The sequence below is a fragment of the Meles meles genome, chromosome 8, assembly GCF_922984935.1.
Source record: "Meles meles chromosome 8, mMelMel3.1 paternal haplotype, whole genome shotgun sequence".
NCBI classification, from domain to species: domain Eukaryota; kingdom Metazoa; phylum Chordata; class Mammalia; order Carnivora; family Mustelidae; genus Meles; species Meles meles.
In genome coordinates, this window is record NC_060073.1 from 101,829,916 (window position 1) to 101,841,988 (window position 12,073).

The 12,073-nt window shown below is 42.2% G+C and overlaps 1 pseudogene; it reads right to left on the reverse strand.

Annotated features, from left to right (window-relative positions):
- Nucleotides 1-4,600: 4,600 nt before the first annotated feature.
- LOC123949622 lies at nucleotides 4,601-5,147 on the reverse strand (annotated as a pseudogene).
- Nucleotides 5,148-12,073: the final 6,926 nt, after the last annotated feature.

Below are 12,073 nucleotides of genomic sequence, written 5' to 3' on the forward strand. Positions count from 1 at the left end.
ATCCTCTGTTTTGTTTCTTAAATTCCACATATGAGTGAGATCATATGATAATTCTGTTTCTCTGATTGACTTATTTCACTTAGCATACCACCCTCTAGTTCCAGCCACACCATTGCAAATAGAAAGAGTTCATTTTTTTTTTTTTTTTGATAGCTGGGTAGTATTTTTTTGTATATATATGCCATATCTTCTTTGCCCATTCATCTATCAATGGACATCTGGGCTCTTTCCATAGCTTGACTAGTGTGGACATTGCTGCTATAAATATTGGAGTGCAGGTGCCCTTTGGATCACTACATTTGTATCTTTGGGATAAAATACCCAGTAGTGTAATTGCTGGGTCATAGGGTAGCTCTATTTTCAACTTTTTGAGGAACCTCCATGCTGTTTTCCAGAGTGGCTGCTCCAGCTTGCATTCCCACCAACAGTGGAGGAGGGTTCCCCTTTCTCCGCATCCTCTCCAACATCTCTCATTTCCTGAGTGGTTAATTTTAGCCATTCTGACCAGTGTAAGGTGGAATCTCACTGTGGTTTTGATTTGTATTTCCCTGATGGCAAGTGATGTTGAGCATTTTTTCATGTGTCTGTTGGCCATTTGGATGTCTTCTTTGAAGAAAGGTCTGCTCATGTCTTCTGCCCATTTCTTTCTTTTTTTTTTTTTTAAAGATTTTATTTATTTGACAGACAGCTTCTGCCCATTTCTTGATTGGATTATTTGTTCTTTGGGTGTTGAGTTTGATAAGTTCTTTATAGATTTTGGATACTAGCCCTTTATCTGATATGTCATTTTCAGATATCTTCTCCCATTTTGTCCATTGTCTTTTGGATTTGTTGACTGGTTCCTTTGTTGTGCAAAAGCTTTTTATCTTGATAAAGTCCCAATCGTTCATTTTTGCCTTTGTTTCCCTTGCCTTTGGAGACGCAACTATCAAGAAGTTGCCACCGCCAAGTCACAGAGGTTGCTGCCTGTGTTCTTCTCTAGGATTTTGATGGATTCAAGTCTCATATTTAGGTCTTTTATCCATTTTGAGTTTTTATTTGTGTATGATATAAGAGAATGGTCCAGTTTCATTCTTCTGCATGTGGCTGTCCAATTTTCCCAACACGATTTATTGAAGAGACTTTTCCCATTAAAAATTCTTTCTTGCTTTGTCAAAGATTAGTTAACCATGGAGTTGAGGGTCTGTTTCTGGGCTCTCTATTCTGTTCCATTGATCTATCTGTCTGTTTTTGTGCCAGTTCCGTACTGTCTTGATGAATACAACTTTGTAATAGAGCTTGAAGTCTGGGATTATGATGCTACCAGCTTTGGTTTTCTTTTTCAACAGTCCTTTGGCTATTTGGGGTCTTTTCTGGTTCCACACACATTTTAGGATTGTTTGGTCCAACTCTGTGAAGGAAGTTGATGGTATTTTGATAGGGACTGCATTGAACATATGGGTCGCTATAGGTAGCATGACATTTTAACAATATCTGTTTTTCCAATCCATGAGCATGGAACATTTTTCCTTGTCTTTGTGTCTTCCTTAATTTCTTTCATGAGTATTCTATAGTATTCTGAGTACATGTCCTTTACCTCTTTGGTGAGGTTTATTCCTACGTAGCTTATGGCTTTGGGTACAATTGCCATAACAATGGAATCGACTCCTTCATTTCTCTTTCTTCTGTCTCATTGTTAATGTGTAGAAATTTCTATGCATATGCATATGCAAATGCATATGCAAAATCAATGCATATGATTTCTATGCATTGATTTTATGTCCTTCCACTTTGCTGAATTCCTGTATGAGTTCTAACAATTTTGGGGTGGAGTCTTTTGGGGTTTCCACATAGACTATCATGTCATCTGTGAAGAGTGAGAGTTTTACTTCTTTGCCGATTTGAATGCCTTTTATTTCTTTTTATTGTCTGATTGCTGAAGCCAGGACTTCTAGTACTATGTTGAACAACAGTGGTGATAGTGGACATGTCTGCTGTGTTCCTGACCTTAAGGGAAAACCTCTCAGTTTTTCCCCATTGAGAATATTTATTGTGGACTTTCATATATGGCTTTTATGATATTGAGGTATGTTCCCTCTATCCCTACACTGTGAAGAGTTTTAATCAAGAAAGGATGCTGTACTTTGTCAAATGTATTTTCTGCATCATTTAAGAGAGTCACATGGTTCTTGTCCTTTCTTTTATTAATGTAGTGTGTCACATTGGTTAGTTTGTGGATGTTCAACCACCTGTGCAGTCCAGGAATAAATCCCACTTGGTTGTGGTGAATAATCCTTTTACTGTACTGTTGGATCCTATTGGCTAGTATCTTGGTGAGAATTTTTGCACCCATGTTCATCAAGGATATTGGTAATTCTCCTTTTTGGTGGGGTCCTTTTTTTTTATTTTTATTTTTTTAAAGATTTTATTTATTTAGTTGACAGAGATCACAAGTAGGCAGAGATGCAGGCAGAGAGAGAGAGAGGGAAGCAGGCCCCCTGCTGAGCAGAGAGCCCGATGCGGGACTCGATCCCAGGACCCTGAGATCATGACCTGAGCCGAAGGCAGAGGCTTAACCCACTGAGCCACCCAGGCGCCCCCCCCTTTTTTTTTTAAGATTTTATTTATTTATTTGACAGAGAGGGAGATTGAGAGAGAGTACAAGCAGGGAGAGCAGCAGGCAGAGGGAGAGGGAGAAGCAGGCTCCCTTCTGAGCAAGGAGTCTGAAATGGGGCTCAATCCCAGGACCCTGGGATCATGATCTGAGCCAAAGGCAGATGCTTAACCAACTGAGCCACCCAGGCGCCCCCTGGGGGGCTCTTTTGTTTTAGGATCAAGGTAACGCTGGCCTCACAGAAAGAGTTAAGAAGCTTTCTTTCCATTTCTATTTTTTGGAAAAGTTTCAGAGGAATAGATATTAATTCTTCTTTAAATGTTTGGTAGAATTTCCCTGGGAAGACATCTGGCCTTGGACTCTTGTTTGTTGGGAGATTTTTAATTACTGCTTCAATTTCCTTGCTGGTTACGAGTCTGTTCAGGTTTGCTATTTCTTCCTAGTTAAGTTTTGGTGTTTATACATCTCTAGCAATGCATCCATTTCTTCAAGATTGCCTAATAGTTGTTCATAATATGTTTTTATAATTGTATTTCTTCAGTGTTTGTTGTGATCTCTCTTCTTTCATTCATGATTTTATTTGGGTCCTTTTCCTTGTCTTTTTAATAAGTCTGTCCAGAGGCTTATCAATCTTATTAATTCTTTCAAAGTACCAGCTCCTAGTTTCATTGATCTGTACTGTTCTTATGATTTCTATTTCATCAATTTCTGCTCTTATCTTTCTTCATTCTCTTCCTCTGCTGGGTTTAGGCTTTATTTGCTGTTCTTTCTCCAGCTTGTTTAGGTGTAAGGTTAGGCCCACCAAAATTTAATACCTAACCTAATAGCAATTTCAGCCTCTCTCAGGAGTGGAATTTTAAACCAGTCAATCCAAAATAAGCTGATCAGCACTAGTAAGGTAATCTACCTAAGACCCCTGCCTTCCCCCTAAGGGAAGGTGACCTTGCCTTGAATGATCCTTTTTTTAAATTTTGCTAGTTAACCCCCTGGTCCCATCCTAGTTCTGTCAAGAAAAATTCGTCCATTTTGCACAGTTCCTTGGTGTCCCTCTTTCCTTGCTAGATGGGATTCTTCCTGACTCATAAATTGTTGAATAAAGCTGATTTGACCTTCACATTTACCCAGTTGAATTTTGCCTTTTAATAATGCAATATAAACATAAATAACTTATGACCTATATAAACAGGGAAAATTTTGCTTATTATCAAGCCATAGGTAGACCAACACTCTGGCTGGTGGTACGTCTTGCATCTCCAATCCGGGAATGAATATATTAAAAGTGTCTCCCTCACCTTCTGCCTGCCCTATCCTCTCCCCAAACCATACTAGAAGGTATTTATTTACCCACACCTTCTGACAAGTTCCAATCTAGGGTAGGTTTGGAAAAGTAAGCAAGGCAATTTACTTTCGTTTCTTCATCTTTAAAATGGAAACAAACATTTACCTCATAGGGTTTTTGTGATAATTAAATGGATCAAGAATAGGAAAGTAGCAAGCAAGGTGCACATGGTGGAGGCCGCTTGTAGAGGGCTTAGTGAAACTGTTTTTTCTCTGTGTACACTTCCCTTCCCATTCTCACAACATGTAGTTTCTTTGTTTAATTAGATCTTAGGACTTCAGAACTAGATCTCTCACGACATGTAGTTTCTTCGGTTAATTAGATCTCAGGACTGCCAAACCAGATAATCATGATCCATGGTCTGCATGGATCAATTTGAGTTACTTAGCTACTTTTTGTTTTAGTTCATTTTTATTTTCATATTTTTTCAATCCTGTGTCTTTATTAAAGAGAGTTAGTAAGAGACTTTACCTGACAGCCAAGGAGTAGGTACTGGGCAGAAAGGTGGGGTGGGCTCAGGCACTGGAGATTCAACAAAGGCACAGGAGACCCATTCCTGGCAGTGGCTGAAGAGATACCCAAGGGTAAGCTTTCAGGCTCTGGGGCAACCAGCTGGTTCTGCAGGGGGTGCAGGGTAAACTGGGTTGGCACCACCCTGCCTTGTCTACCTAGATTATCCCCTGGTTCTGATCTTTGCCTCCCTTGTCTGCCTCACTGACCTCTCTAACTTCTGGTGACTGCTGGTAGTCATCCATTGCATCCATGTCCTGCAGGTCCTCCTTGTCTTCTGAGTCCTCTTTACTATCCTCGTCATCATCTCCATCCTCCTCTTCCTTGTCATCATAGTGCTCTTAGGATAGCTCGCCAATAGGTACCAGGTTTTCGTCTCTGTCTATGATGCTCTGGAGTCAGGCCCAATGGTCTTTTTCTTGCTGTTGCTATAGCTCCATCTTCATCCACACAGGGCCAATCCAGATCAAACCACAGTGCTCAGTCACACGGGGGAAGAGTGAGGGAAACAAGATGGACATGGCTCCTAGACTGGGGTAAAGGGTCAGGTGAATCCAGCTTTCAGATGTGTTTAGTTTGGGCTTTTATTGGGTTATGGTACAATTTGGGGATGGGGTGCAGTAGAAAATAGGAGGCAAGTAGCTCTTAAGTCTTGGCTCCTCCACTTACTAGCTGTTTGACCTTGGCCAAATCACTGAACCCCTCTGAGCCTCAGTTTCCTTATCACATCAGGAGGCAGCAGCTGGCTATCAGCTCATTTTTAATAATACAGTAATCACCCACAAACCCTTGACCTAGAGCAAAAGTTAGGACCTTGACAATAACCTACATCTTATCAGTTGACCACTCTCTCCTCCAGTGAGCCCATCCCCCTGCCTCCCCATGCCCCAGGAGCTTTATCTTGTGTTTTATAGTCATCATTTCCTTGTTTTCCTTTTCATTTAACTTTATTGAATCTATAAGTACTCTTAAGAAGGATGCCTAAACATTTTTAGATGTTTTTAATATCACAAAAATGTTTGAAGTCTTTCGGGGTTTCCTCTTTTGTGTTCAATAGTATATGGCTAATGTAGAGCCATACTGGTGAATGTTGGGTCATTCATTGATTTGATTACTGAATACTGTAAATGTCATTGATTTGATACTGTATTACTGTTCACTCATGTTTGGATGGTTTGTAAGTTTTTGCTTTATGACTCTTGCCACTAGGAACACTGTTTACATGCCTCCAGCTGTATGCATATAAGAATTCCTCTCAGGTATATCCCTAGAAGAAGTCATCTTCAACTTAGAAGGTAGTGCGAAATGTTCTCCAAAGTTGTTATGAGACAAGGAAATTGAATGACTCCATAAAAATCTGTGTTTTGTTCCTTTTCTTATTCCTATTCTTGCTAGGACCTGTACTCCCCCATCCCACTATACACATGCATCATAATGCAAATAGTGTTGTCTCTCTTGTAAGAGACAAGGAGTGAATGATTTCTTTAGAATAGATAACATCTAAGGAAGGACCAGGTGAGAATGACAAGGTGAAGCCATCATATGCATATTCCAGACCACCAGTGCTAGACATCTCCATACCGAGATTCTCTGGCTCCGAGAAATAACACGTGGGCCCCCATCTTTGTTCTAACCAGTTCCTGGATGCCTGAGAGGACAGATACCCTAGACTGCCATCCTCAATAAAAATCCCAGATCCCGGACACAGACAAGACTCCCTGCTTTCCTTTCTGGGTCTCCTGGACACTCTTTGTGTACCTGCAGTCTCTCTATACCTTCAGTAAAGTCTGCTTTTGCCTCCTGCTGGATCATGTTTGATTTCTATCCTGTGCACAGCCAGAGACCTTCTTGACTGGTCTTGTGGATGCCCTTCAGGTCCTTGGACTGGCCTACCAGCACTGATTATGCCAACTTATATTCCCACCAGCAGCACATAAGACATTTCTTTGCACTGTAGTTGCCTGTAGCTAGGTAATTATTCTGTATTCTAGACTATTCTGCAAGCCACTTGAGGATAAGGTAGTATCTTTAGAAAGATCAAGAGTAGGGGTCTAGGACTAACTTCTACTTCCTTCCTCATTAACCATGTGACTTTGAACAAATTCATTCATTCAACAATTATTCACTAAACATCTATTATGTGCTGAAGACATGGAAATAAATAAGATAAAGTCCCTGTTCCCAAGGAGTCTACATGCCAGTAGAGAGAAGCCGATAATAAAGGAGTTAGTAGAAATTTCATACGATGAGATGTCCTATGAAGAAAGGAAAGCCATGATGTGCTAAAGAGTGACTAAGTGGGGAGCTAAGTTAGTGCAAGTAGATGGGGGGATCACCTGGGTGCAGGGGATCTCAGCTTTCAGATCTGAATGACAAGAAGGAGGCAGCCCAATGAAGATGTGGATGGATGGAGTTGGAGAAAGAGGACACAGCAAATGCAGAGGCTTTCAGGTGAGAATACTCCAAGGCAAGGATGTAGAAAAAGGGGAACCCTCTTAACAGTCTTGGTGGGAGGGCAAGCGGGGTACAGTCACTGTGGAAAACAGTAGGGCGGTTCCTCAGAAAGATAAAAATAGAACTTACCCTACAACCCAGTGCTACTAGGGATTTACCCAAAGGACACAAACATGGTGATTTGAAGGGGAAACTGCACCCCAATGTTTACAGCAGCAATGTCCACAATAGCTAAACTGTGGAAAGAGCCCAGATTGACAGATGAATGGATAAAAAAGATGTGGTATCTGTATGCAATGGAATATTACTCAGCCGTCAGAAAGAATGACATCTTGCCATTTACAACGATGTGGATGGAACTAGAGGGTATTACACTAAGCGAAATAAGTCAGAGAAAGACAAATACCATATGATCTCATTCATATGTGGCATTTAAGAAACAAAACAGGTGAACACAGGGAAAGGGAAGGAAAAACAAAAAGATGAAAACAGGGAGGCAAACCGTAAGACATCTTAACTCTGGGAAATAACCTGAGGGTTTCTAGAGGGGAGGTGGATGGAGGGATGGGGTAACTGGGTGATGGGCATTAAGGAAGGCACACGCTGTACTGAGCACTGGGTATTGTATGCAACTGATGAATCACTGAACTCTATCTCTGAGACTACTAATACACTACATGTTAACGAATTGAATTTAAATAAAAAGATGTAAAAAAAAAAGAAGGAACACAAGGAAGGGCGTGGCAGTGGAAGCTTGAGGCAGGAGACGGGTGCGTCAGAGCCAGTTTGAGTAGCCGGTCAGAGCCCACTGTCTAATCCCTGGGAATGCCTGGAGCCAGTGGCGAAACCATTAGCAGCTGGAAATCAGCCACAGTGGGAGTGTTCACAACACTACCCAACAAGGCATCATCAGGGCTGCTCCCCACCAGCCCTGAGCAAGAGTAGTTACTGAACAGATGTAGTTAAAAAGTGAGAGGGAGTTACTTAACCTCTCAGAATCTAATCTCGAGGGGTTGCTGTGCGAATTAAATGAGCATAAATGCATAAATGCATAAAGCCCAGGGCATATGCTCAGTGATTAAAGAGACTTGCCTGCTTCTGCCAGTTTTCAAGCTCCCTCCCCAGGCTTGCTGTCCTCCACAACTCTGTTCACGACGATCCTTGGAGGAAAAAGAACAAACATGTTGAGTGGTTGTTTTAGGCCCAGACTTTCATATATCATTATTCCACACCATGGGCAACACTGTCAGGCAGGTATCTGCACGGGCAGGTCACTGATCAATGTCTTCAACGTCAGAGAGTTCATATTACTTACCCAAGGTCACACAGCTGCTATATGTTGGAACTGGCATGAAAAACTAAGATATCTGAATCTGACTTCAGGGCCTATTACAAGAGCCTTAAATTAATTAAATTAATATCAATTAAAAATTTTTAATACGCAATTCATCTCAGTGGATAATGTATTTCAGTGACCCACATGATTGCTGGCAGTAGGAAGTGGGGTCCCGTGGTTGGTGGTTAGGTCAGGAAGGTGCAAGCCCCAGGAATGGGATTAGTATCCTTATACAAGAAGCCCCAGAGAGCTCCCGCTCCCCTCCCACCTGTGAGGACATAGTGAGACGTCTACAGCCCCAAGGAGGGCCCTCACCCGACCAGGCTGGCACCGTGGACTTTCAGCCTCTGGAACTGTGAGAAAGAAACTTCCATTTTTTTATTAGCCACCCAGTCTGTGGTATTTTGTTATAGTAGCTGAAGAGACTAAGACACAAGGGCAAATCAAATTTGAGTCTAAAATACTGCTCATTCTTCAAGGCTCAGCTAAAGTCCTGAAATTTCTGGGACGTTTTCCCAAGCCCCAGCTACTAACAACTCTCAGAGTACTTTTTAAACCCTGAGATCTCATGGATAATTTGCAATATGCTGCCCCCCCCCCGGCCTTTACTTCTTCATTCCCTCTTTTAACTGTAAATGCTTTACTATATATATATGTGTGTGTATACACACACACACATATACATACACATATATAAGCGATACAATAAGGTATTTTTATCATAAAGTTAATGTAAAAAAAAAAGAAGGAAAAACAATCACTTCAAATAGAAGTGATCCATGATAATATTTGAACACATTTTCTTCTATTGTTTTTAGTAAAATTGATAATCAGTGGTCTAGTCCACTTAAATCAACTCTAAATTACTTGAGAGTAGGGATTACAAACTATAACTATACCACATTTTATCTTTCACGTGAACCCCTTAACTGCTTGTCACTGAGGAGACAATGCTCAATGGATGATGAGCGTCCAGCTGATTGGGACAAGGGCACACGACTGAAGAGTGTGGTGATGTAGGTTTGCTTGAATTTTTGTGCCCTGCCTGGGTAGTGTGAAAAGCCCAGAAGAGAAGATGACACAGTCAGCCTTGTCATCTTCAGAACTACAGCTCTCCTCTTCACACCAGTGTGGTTTTCTAGAATGGCGACCCACAGTGTTGTCAAATATCCCAGAGGGATGCTGGATCCACCTCTGGCGTGGGTGGCCAGACCATCTCTTAAAAAATAAAAGCAAAATTAATAAAGGAAGCAACAGATCACCCTCTTTCTCTCTCCTCGCCCTCCTTCTTACAAAGGCCTGGGAAAAAGTGATGCTTAGTCAATGTAGGAATCTGTTGTTTTCTGTGATGGTTTAGAATAACAGAAATCTATTCTTTCTCAGTTCTGGACGCCAGAGCCCTCAATCAGTATCACTGGGCTGGAAACAAGCTGTGGGCCAGGCTGTGCTCCCTCTGGAGCTTCTTGGTGGGGGAAGAATTCCCTTCCTACCTCCCAGCTTCTGGAGGCTGTTGGGCGTCCTTGGCTTGTGGCCACGTCACTCCATTCTTCAAGGCAGCACCTGCAAATCTCTCTCTGCTCTGTCTTCCCATCACCTTCTCCTCAGAGTGTGTCTGTCTGAAATCTCCTTTTGCCTCTTTCTTATGAGAACACTTTTGATTGCACTTATGGCCCACCCAGATAATCCAGGATAATTTTTTTTTCTCAAAACCTTTATGTCATTACATCTGCAAAAGCCCTATTTTCCTTATAAAGAAACACCCGCAGTGCCCAGCATTTGGAACCATGTCTGTGGATGAACATTCTTTAGCCTACTGTACTAGAATTCCTTAAAGCAGTTAATCTGGAGTCTGGATGGACTTCATGGATCAGAAGAAGCTTCTTCACACTCATGATTTGGGTTAAGGGGTGGAGATAGATTATGGAGAGGGGCAGGAAATGAGTAAGTAACTCATATTTTCCCAATCCTTCTAGAAGAAGTGGCTTTCTTAATTTATCCTGTTTTCCTATGTCTGGAACCCTTCCTTTCCTTGACCTCCTCTAAGGGGCCTTGCCCAACCTCACCCCTCTTCCTTGCCCATACTGCATGGATGAAATCTATGACCTGCTAGTCCTCTGTGCCCCCTTTATAACTGCATAAAGCACAGTGAAAGGCATGTCCTTTACTTAATGCTCCCCTCCAGAGGAGAATGGAAGCGCCATAAAACTCCTTGTCCCTTGCCCAGAGCTGTGTCCTCAGTAGGTGCGAATGTCTGCTGATCTCACTTGAGCTGCATTCCAGTAGAGAGGACAGGGATCCTCAGTACACATGTGATTGCATTTCCTTGCTTCTCTGATTTTGAAACTGAGGCCAAGAGACTCCCTCTTCCATGCCATAGCCTAGCCACCCCGACTCAGAGCCCTGATCAAAATCCTCCTGTCTCTGCCTCTGTTTCCTTGGTGATCAGACAGATCTTCATCCCGAGTTCAGGTCTCTACTGCTGAGAGTGTGGTGACTGGCCCGGAAGTCAGCGTCCTTAAAGCCGTCTTTGTTGAAAGGTCTACAGGGCATGCATCGGAAGTGGCGCCCCTGTAACGGGAAGGTGGTGGAGGCCTTGGAAGGGAAAAGGACCCCTTTGAATGGGCTGGCCTGAACCAGAGAGGGAGTGATATTTCATCTCTAATGTTCGGTGGGAAGAGTGGTTTGGGAAAAGTGTCTCTAAACGACCATAGCTCTGTTCTTTTAGGCCCTGACTTTACCTTCGTCATTATCCTCCCACCATGCCAAGTGTGGGTGCTCCCGGGGGCAAATGTCTAGCGTGACATGCATGGAGCCCCCAGGACCCTACTAGAAGTTTCCTTACAGCCTGTTCTCTGCTCTGGTGGGAAGCTCCTATAAATGGAAGCCAGGAGAAGAAAAGAAATACAAGTCCAAACCAGCTCTGTAGAGACTTTAAAGAATCGGCGACTGAGTTTGTTTTTGAACTTCAATGATCTAGGCGGCTTCTGCCTACCCTAAATGTTGCACTCTTGTTCCTATTTAATGTTTATATAGCTCTTTACAATTTTCAAACACTTTTAGGCATCATATCTTGTTTAATTATCATTCTGCTAAGAAAACAAAACAATATGAAGAAATTACTCTAAATACACCTTTTTTTAGGGACAAGAAAAAAAAAAAAAGACAGGCTCAGAAAAATGAAGGGACATACCCATGATAATACAGAGACGCGGGAGAGTAAATCAGTATTTGAACTCGCTTTTTCAGAAGCGAAAGTCATTCTAGTAATGTTCTTGTCTCTTTCTTGGGCTGGGTCCAAAATGCCTTGTGACTTGCTACTCTCACAGGGGTAGGGCAAGTTCCTTAAAGCAGTGTAGACAAATCTCTCTGGTGAGGTCAAGTGAGGCCTTGAATCACCCCTCAGCTTCTGAAAGGTGTCCAAATGGAGATTCTCTTAGGAGGGAGGGTTAATCATCCCCTGGAGTCATGCTGTATTGCTATGAGCTCTCCTAATGTCTTGGTAACCCCAGGCATAGGTAGCAGAGGCCTAGAAATTTATTGATTTAAAACGGCAATTCAGGGGCACCTGGGTGGCTCAGTCTAGCTACTTGTATGCCTTTAGCTCAGGTCATGTTCCCAGGACCTGGAATCAAGCCCTGCATTGGGCTCCATGCTTCTTGGGGAAGCTGCTTGTGCACTCTCTGTCTGTCAAAAAAATAAAATCTTAAAAATAGAATAAAATAAAATTGCAACTCAAAATTGCAGTTGAGAGAGCATCTATTACACAGGTGTTGATTGCTAAGTACCATTTCCTACTAAAAAGAACCAGGGCCCCATGGAGGGATGTTGATTCCAGGTCAGA